Source organism: Cervus canadensis, chromosome 2, assembly GCF_019320065.1.
Source record: "Cervus canadensis isolate Bull #8, Minnesota chromosome 2, ASM1932006v1, whole genome shotgun sequence".
Taxonomy (NCBI): Eukaryota; Metazoa; Chordata; class Mammalia; order Artiodactyla; family Cervidae; genus Cervus; species Cervus canadensis.
The window spans coordinates 52564264-52574159 of record NC_057387.1 but is presented as its reverse complement, the minus strand read 5'-3'; the positions used below and the strand labels follow the sequence as shown (position 1 = coordinate 52574159).

Below are 9896 nucleotides of genomic sequence, written 5' to 3'. Positions count from 1 at the left end.
AGAAGCATCATTAGAAAACGTATGGTAGGAAAATAGTAGGCTGTAGATTTGTGGTGGCAGGGATGGCAGCAGAATACTAACATTTATACCCTCTTAAGCACTTTGTTTTAAAATGATGCGGATTTCAGGTAACTACATATGTGCTTAATACAGCATTTTGCATTTCCAGTTTCTTTCTGAATTCCTGAATATAGTCTCAAAAGATAGGACTGCCTTACCTGACTCTGGCTCTCCCTCCAGCTTCCTAACAGAAATATTTCTATTTTTTCCAGTTTTATTGAAGTATAATTGACACATGACATGATATGATTTTAACATATACAACTTAATGACTTGATATATGTATTTAGCTCAAAATTATAAATCATAATAAGTTTAGCATAAAAATAGGAAGTGCTTCACGAATTTGCATGCTATCTTTGCATAGAAACCATGCTAGTCTTCTCTGTTGGGTTCAAATTTTGTAGTGTACATGCTGTTGGGAAAAACATCAGAGGTATTTTTAATAGGTAATTGACTGTCACTGTCTGAGTACATCTTCCATAAAGGCTTTTGGTCAATTCTTGGCAAAAGACATATCAGATATGAAGAAGAAGAGCCTCAGATTAATCTACTATTTTCTTGAACAGTCTCCTCTTTGCTCCACTTCTCCTCCCAATCATGATCTCTTGAGTAAGTAACGAAAATATAATTCACATTTCTAATAAACTATGCAATCTATATTTCAACTGAGGGTACTTCTTGGTCACACAGTAGAGTTATAATTCCAAAGTAACTATATTGCATTTTGAAAGAAAACAAGGCAGTCACATTCCATTAACAGTGTGCCTCATCGAGTGTGTCTCTTGGTAGGTTAAAGGGAGCTGAGTCATTCACTGAGGGTGAATGGGAGGATCATACATTCATATAAAACACCTACAAATCTTAATGGGGGAATGAGCTAAAACTACAAAAGTCCTCATTATTTGTATAACTTTTCCAGTATCACTAATGCATGTCACCGGTGGATTAATAGTATTCTGCCCTAATGGCATTTCTATCCTAACATTAACCCAAGCATGGTCCACAAAGTTACTCGAATATCCATGGAGGAGCTTACTATAGTTTATGTAATTTCCAGTTCTGTCAGTTCAATAAGAACAACAGAATCAAACTCCTCATCTAAGGCTCAGTTGTACAGATCTGAAGTCTAGAGACTAGATAATAATATCAAATATTACTCACAATGAATTTAGATTCCCATTGTGTCAGTTTTCCAAGCCTTGTTTTCAAAAGATCATGGCTCTGATCCTGTTATACATAGTAGAAAATGACTGCTAATGATATTTCACTATTAACCTATATCCTATCTTCAATCAGAAGAGGGATAGATGGTGTTCTCAAATCACTACTCAATCTATACTGGAAATAAAACTGGCTTTTATAAGAAGTAATTGGAACGGGACTTCCCAGGCAGTGCTAATGGTAAAGAACCCACCTACCAATGCAGGAGATGCAACAGACGTGGGTTCAATTCCTGGGTTGGGAAGATCCCTTGAAGTAGGCAGTGGCAACCCAGTCCAGTGTTCTTGCCTGTAAAATTCCATGGACAGAGAAACCTGGACGGACACAGTCCATGAGGCCGCAAAGAGTCAAACACGACTGAGTACACGCACGCCTGCGCGCGCACACACACATACACACACAGTTGGAATATACCACCCACCAAAAGAAAAAAAAAATCGTACTTAATCCAATCTTCTATTGGAATTCCAGGATTTATGTCACTATTATAGAAAAACTCATTTTTGTTATAGCACCAACATGGCCAAACAAATGACTTCTAGATGGGAGAAGAAACTATTTGGCCAAGATAAATAGGTGTTCAAACAGGCCTCCCCAGCTTACTCATTTTGCCATTTGGAAAATGAACTAACCGAGTTTAATGTACACCAAATGAGATTTGGAAGCATGTTCTAATTCACTTCATTCTGTACCAGGAATGAGCAGTTTTTGATTTCTCTACACCCACCTTTAGCCCCTAAAGTATATTCTCAACAAAATGGCCAGTGATCCTTTTAAAATATATACCAGGTCATGAGATTTCTCTATTCAGTCTCCTCCACATCTCCCATTCTACAAATAGCAACCCTGAGCCCTGGCAATGGTCTACAGACCTATACAATCTGGCCTCTCTGGTCTACTTCTTACCCTCCACTGCTCACTTTAGTCCCACTGAACACACACTTCTCAAACATGCCCAACATACTCACAACCCAGGGCCTTTGCACTATTTGTCCCCTCTGACCAGAGCACTCTTTCCTCTGACATGACTCATTCTCTCACCTTCTTCAAATTTTTGCTCAAAAGTCACTATCTCAACAGGCAACCCTGTCCAACCTATTTAAAATTATATTGTGCCTCCTCTCACCTATTCCTCTTGTCTATTCTGTTTGTCCTCCATAGCACTCATCATTTTTAACATTCTACAGAGTTTACATGTTTACTATGTTTATTGTCTCTCTCCCTCACTAGAATGTAAACTTCACAAGGGCAGAAACTTTAGTTCATTTTATTCACTACTATTTACTCAGAACTTGAAACAATTCATGTTGTGTTATTGTTGCTGTTTACTCACTCACTCATGTCCAACTCTTTGAAATTCCATGGACTGTAGCCCGCCAGGCTCCTCTGTCCATGGGATTTCCCAGGCAAGAACACTGGAGTGGGTTGCCATTTCCTTCTCTAGGGCATCTTCCCGACCCAGGGATTGAACCCGGGTCTCCTGTTTCCTGCATTGGCAGGCTGATTCTTTACCTCTGAGCCATCTGGGAAGCCGAGAAGCAATGCACAGCACACAGTAAATGTAAGCTTGATAATATTTGTTGAATAAAAGAATTCATTCCAAAGTTGCTGAATTTAGCAAAGATCTAGCACACTGAAGAGTCACAGCTGTTTTACTTCAAGCTATAATTTAAATTCTGAAGCCTCAGTTTTATCATCTGTAAAATGGAATAATTATGTCATTTAACACTTAGGCTTGTTGTAAAGATTAAGAAACAAATAAAAATGGAAAGTATTTTGAGCAATGATTCATATACTGATTATTTTGATTAGTTCAAGAATAATAGGAACCATACCTAACATTTGTATAGAATTTTACACCTTACAAAGAACGCCATTGTTTTTATTAGATCCTCCCAGGATCCTCCCAGATTCACTCCAGGAAAATTTTAATAACTGAGTCCTCAGTGTCTGTGCCTCCGCAACGTCAGGGGTGTATCCAACCACAAGGCTCTTAATGAAGGAGGCAGATTAAGACTGAAGTCCTCTGGGTCCAAGCCCTATGCTCTCTCCTCAGTGTCAGATAAAGAAAATACTACTAGCACAGATTTTAATAAAACAAGATGCTCTCTACTGTTTGGTTTTTGTTTTTGTTTTGTTTTGTTTATTAGTCTGGATGTCTGCACAGATTGTGACTTATATGAGGTTGTAGCATCAATACCAAGTACTCCCTGCAAATCCCAAGAAGTCAAGATTCAACCCTTGGAAGAGACTTCTCATCACCGATCATTGACTTAATCATGTGGGTGCAGACGAGAGTACCTTTACTATGTCAGTGTTTCCTAACATCTACAAACATCTCTAGAAAAGGATCAGGTTTTCTGAGAAGAGCATCCAAATTCCTGATTCAGTCTGGTTTACATGGCTGGCATTTAGTAAATTCTTAATGTATAAATGAATGGATTTTAAAACTGAGTGTGTTTACTGTTGCTGCCCACATTAGCTTGCAACACAACATTCTCTCCCTTCTTTTCCACTACAGTAATTAGAGTACAAGCAGATGTCTACAGCATCATGCCACACCCCATCCCTCACTATTGTGCTAACTGGAAAACAAGTTCCCCAGAATGTTGTGCATGAAAGAATTACACACTGAGGAAATGCTGAGTTAAACAAGTTCAAACAGGATTTTTCAATACAGGACTTCTCAGAGCTTTAATCCCATGATGCACATTGCAAATCTTCAAAATCTATAGCATTTTGCAAATTTATTGGAAAATTTGTATACTCCCTTCCCCATGAAACAAAGCTTTTTGCACAGAGTTTCTCTCAAGTCAAGCTTACCAAAGAATGTGTTTATCTATAACAAATACACAGAGGATCTTCAAAAGTAGATCCACAAAAAAAGTAAAATAAAATGCCAAGAACATGAAGAAGTCAAGAAGAGTCCACATATTTTGTAAAGCTGAATACTTTACAAGGTAATTTTACTTAGATTTACGATTCAATTTCCATTAAGTCTTGGCTTCCCCGGTGGCTCAGCGGTAAAGAATCCACCTGAAATGCAGGGGTGGCAGGAGATGCAAGTTCAACCTCTGGGTCAGGTCAAGATACCCGGGAGGAGGAAATGGCAACCCACTTTAGTATTCCTGTCTGAAGAATCCTGTGGACAGAGGAGTTTGGCGGGCTACAATCCATGGGGTCACGAAGAGCACTGAGTGACTAACACACTTTTCCGTTAAGCTGAATACAGGGTTTGCATAAGCCCCAGATTCTGAAAGTGTATTATTTTGGTGGATGTGCTGAAGATTGATATTTATTTCACCTTTTTTTTTTCAAAGGAAGGCACTGGTTTGGGGTCCTTATATAATCTCATGGATAGACCAAAGCTCCTCATAGACATAGTTAAACTTATGGTGGGAAGGAAAACAAAGGACACTCCTGTCCCACTGGTCTTAGCACAGAGTCTCTTGGCCCATGTGAATGAAAACTTCCATCAAAAGGCAAAATTTATCTAAAAGCCTTTTTAAGTTAACAGCATGCTACTTATATTTATAAAATTAAATAAAGCTAACAAAGTACTGAGAATATAGGCCACAGACTTACACATTTAAATGAGGCCAAGAAGAGGATGGTTGAGGAGTGAGGTATGTCAGGGAAGGATGGCTGGGATTGGGCTCCCTAAAAGGGGGTGATAGGAAGGTCTTATCATGAAGGAGGATCAGGTAAAATGGGAATGAAAGACCCTTGAACTCCACTGTGTACACTGTGTACTTTAGCCTTGTGGCAGCCATGCTGATTGGCTCAGCAGTAAAGAATCCGCCTGCCAATGGAGGAGACGTGGGTTCGATCCCTGGGTTGAAAAGATTCCCTGGAGAAGGAAATGGCAACTCACTCCAGTATTCTTGCCTGGAGAATCCCATGGACAGAGGAACCTGACGGACTACAGCCCATGGGGTCACAAAGGAGTCAGACACAACTTAGAAACTAAACAACAACAAAGCCATGATGACAGATTTTGAGTTTTGAATTTTTTTGTAGGAAACAGTAAGCAGAAAACTAGAAGACCTAAACCTGGCTGTGTAGATGCTGCTGGCTAAACATACAAAGATATGTAGGGACAGAAGTTATATCCAAAGAGGACCCTGCCTTTAGCTAATATGAGAAGCAACTGACAATGTGAGGTCCCATTTGATGTAAAAACCAAAAAAACCAAGCCTTTTTCTCTGGCTTATCCAAGGGAGTCCAATTCCCCCTGTTTCTCCACTCCACCCCACACTTACTTTCTTAGCCTTAACCCCTGAATAAAGAGGACAGAAACTAGCCAGATTGTCTCTGCTGCTGTGACAAATTTTTATATGTGTATTAAGAAATACTCCACTCATCATCACTGACCTGTCTTACATTTCATTTTTCAAGCTATAGAAATATACAGACTGTTTGAATAGCAGGTAAATCCCCTTCTCTCTTTCTGAATGTAGATGGTTAGTGAATCATTAATGAAATCACTTGACACTGAGATCTAGTTACGTTATATGGAGACCCTTTCACGGGCTTTATCTGCAAATCCAAACCGGAGTCCAGTTCCTTTTTGTTCTCCATGTTCCCACTATGCTATTCCTTCAAGGCTTTTTAAAATATCATGCAGAGTCCTTTCCAGGCAATCCATATTAAGCACACAGCTGAGGCAAAGGTTTTCTCTTAGTGCACCCGGTTTTGGAGTATTTTAATGGGACGATTTTAAATGGGTTAACCCCAAACCTTGAACAAACCTCCATGCTGTTGAGGGAGAATGCACTGTCCCTAGACCAACATAGCTATCCATCAGCCCACTCAGTGTCACCCACAGCTCCCTCCTCAGAGCTGTTGAAATCTGCTCTTCCTTTGTCTTCTTAAGAAGATCTAGTTTCCCCTGGATTCTTTCCAGGATAAAACCCACTCATTTCCTTGACTTGCAATGTCCTCTTGAAAGCTAAGTAATGAAAGCAGATGCTCTAATTCAGACACATATTTTCTCACTCAAATGTTCATCACAGCTTCCAACCTAAAGCTGAAGTATCAGCTCTTGGGAAAAATCAGTCTCTAAAGGCCACAGAAAGGTTGGTCGGGATGTTTTGGTGGGTTCTATAACTATAACTTTCAATTAATCCAAAATTTTATTTCATAAAGCTTCTGTGTATTCTATTTTCATTTCTATAGGATATCCATAGAAAAACAAATATGCTTTTCTTTCTGAGTATCCTGTATTCTTTCCACATCCTTGAATGCTAAGTTGCTTCAGTCTTGTCCGATTCTCTGCAACTGTATGGATTATAACCCGCAAGCCACCTCTCCAACCCAGGCTATCCATGGGATTCTCCAGGCAAGAATACTGGAGTGAGTTGCCATGCCCATTTCTGGGGGATCTTCCCAACCCAGGGATCAAACCCGTGTCTATTACGTCTCTTGCATTGGCAGGCAGGTTCTTTACCACTACTGCCACCTGAGAAGCCCTCATACCATTTAAAAATAAAAACAACAACAATGAAGGTATTCTTTTTCTTGGAAAGAAAACCTGCAACCTGGAGATTATCTTCTTTGCCCAGTTGCAAATAAACTAATATCCTTACAGCTAAAACCCCAAACAATACCCATAAAAGAAAGATCTGAAAAATTATTTCCTCATATTCCTGATTTTTCTTTCTCCCCCGTGATGTGGGGAGAGATGGAGATAATATAATGGGCAAGTAATTTCTAACTTGTTCCCATAAAAACACAGGCCTTACGCTGTGGACACGACCCTTCTTATAATTGCATTATCTGCTATAGATCAAAATTTTTCCAAGTTACAGAATCCAAAAAAGTAAGACTATTACAGTAAGCTTGTGTGTCTTACTGCATGGCTGATTCTAAAAAACTAACTAAATAAAATTAATTAATTAAAAGGCTCACATCCAGTATTTCATGTGACTGTTGTTTATCCTCCATGACATGCACAAACTTTTTTTTAGAAATTGCGGGAAGTGTCAAGACCCTTACTTGTTACAATTTAATTTTCTGCTTCTAAGGCAATTACAGTTCAATGAATGATGATTCAAAGACATCGAAGTTTTCATTACTCTTTGCTTAATTTGTCAGTTAATGCCTTTGAGTTCTATGGTTTCCCTGGCAGTCTTAACTTGCCATTAAAAACCTGTCAAAGAAACAACCTTCTGATTCTGGTGGGTTTAAAGAATGTACCCCCTTTCATTGTTAAGTTAGAACTTGCTCCTCAACCAAAGTATTCATACTCTAGGAATTCACAGTTAGGAAAGGTTGCAATAATTCTGGTTAGTGTTTTTTAATATAACAGCACTGCAATAAATAGCAGAAATAAGAGTTCATGCTTAAAATACTATATATCACAAGAATGTTACTTTCTATCAGTGTTTCGTGGTGGTTTATGGTTACCTGATAAATGTTGGACTTTTACATTCCTCTCCATGTCCCAAGCATCTATTATATTTACACATTTTGTACTTCTCTAATATTTTTGCAATACATTTTCCTGAATCGGCTGATGACATTTAATAGAATGTTTAAGACACAATATAAAACCTTAAATGCTTTTGCTTATTCTGGGGGGAAAATGTGCACATAGATTGGATTTCAAATTAAAACCTACGATGGTGTACCCAACATTTTTGCTTCTGCTATACATATTAAAATATAACTAAGCACTCCTTATGCAATACTGCAGCATCCAGACAAATAGCAAGCTCTCGTACTTACAAGCAAGCTAGATGATTAAGGAGCTATTAATGAAGGGAAACAAAACCACAGTGCTGGTATGTAATAGTCCATGAAATTCTTATTGGTAGAAAGAAAATCTGCAGCAAATAAATATTAACCTAAATGCTATAGAAAATGTAAAGCAAACAGGGGGAAAATGTATTCTTTAAGCTAAAATATAGGTTAAAAATTGCTGACAATGTAAGGAAAGTCTATTTGCATACCACAGGGCTCCATCTGCTGTGGAAAATATATGCTGCAAGAATGATTTAATATTTAATAGAAGTAGTAGCCACTGTTAATTATAATTTGCACATTTACAAATCAGCACTGATGGCAATACAAATTATGAAATATAAGGGTGTTCTGCTGGATACTAGGGAAAATAAGATGACAGACAAAGTTAATGGAGTATCCCTAACCACAGCTCTGTCAGAACACATCAGAGAACTAATCCAGTTACAAAGAGCCTGCAATGGAAAATCTATTTAAAATATTAAAATGCTGTTTGGTAAAAGCTTTTTCATAGTGCATTTTACTTAAACAGTTGCTTATTGCTCATGGGTCATTAGCTGTACACCCAGATGCATTCTGCAAACTGCCATTTAAAAGAATAGTAGAAATTAAATAAGAAATATATTTCTGCAGCATTTTTCTTGATATATAGAAAGAGTTCGCTTAATATCTGGTCTGGATATGGAAAAATTAGCGTGTGGTCACACCATAAGTGGAAAGCTGTGGAATTAAGCACTACACTTTGCCTACACAGAGCCATAAAATTCAACACAACTTTTCCCTCTAGACCCAATCTTATTCCCATTTATACTGAGATGCTAATAGTGATGATACAAATCGACTCTTATTTAGTAAGAAGACAGAAATTAGCATTGATTTTTTCATTAATCTTCTATTTCACCTCATTTCTCTCATCATCATATAATATGGATTAGTAGTGAGTGCATTTTATGCACAATGTTTTAATAGTAACTTTTGTTCTCTACATCATGAATACTGTTAATTTTAGCCCCTGAAATCTCTAATTTATGGAACCGATCCTGTATCCAAACTCCTTCAATTTACTATGATTAGGAAATCTTTACTCTGTGACCATTATCTTTAATGTATGGTAAAGAGGTTTCTGCATCTTGGAAAAAATAGAGAACAAAGGCTATACCAAGAATAGTTTTAAATAGTCTAAGATGGCTCAGGGATAAATAATCCACCTGCCAGTGGAGGAGATGTAGGAGACAAGAGTTCAATCCCTGGGTTGGGAAGACCCCCTAGGAGAGGAAATGGCAACCCACTCCAGCATTCTTCCTGGAAAATCCCATGGATAGGGGAGCCTGACAGGCTACAGTCCATGGGGTTGCAAAGAGTTGGATAGGACTTAGCAACTGAGCATTCAAGCAAGTTAAACTGTTATAGATCACATATGAATGTGAAAGTGGATGTTGTCGTGTGATGCTTCCCTGGTGGCTGAGTTGCAAAGAATCCAGCTGCAGTACAGGAGACATGGGTTCAATCCATGGATTGGAAAGATCCCCTGGAGAAGGAAATGGCAACCCACTCCAAATTCCATGGACAGAGGAACCTGGCAGGCTATGGTCTATGGGGTTGCAGGAGTCAAACATGACTTAGTGACTAAACCACCCCAGTACCTCAGGAAATATTAGCATATATTTAAGTCTACTTAAAGTATATTATGAAGGTGCTTGTTGGCTGCAGGTAGAGGTAAAAAATTAGCAGTCTCTGGGTCAAGTACTTACAGGAGACATTTTCTTAGTCATCTTCTTTTTTAAACTGGAATGGAAGCTTTTAAACAATGCACCCATCACCTTTTACTGTCTTATTTTTAGCAACTTCATACCTTCATATTTTCTTCC

The 9896-nt window shown here is 38.3% G+C and overlaps 1 non-coding gene across 1 annotated transcript; it reads right to left on the bottom strand.

Annotated features, from left to right (window-relative positions):
- Positions 1–382: 382 nt before the first annotated feature.
- LOC122437487 lies at positions 383–491 on the bottom strand. Its single transcript, XR_006268305.1, has one exon. It is a non-coding gene; the product is annotated as a U6 spliceosomal RNA (small nuclear RNA).
- Positions 492–9896: the final 9405 nt, after the last annotated feature.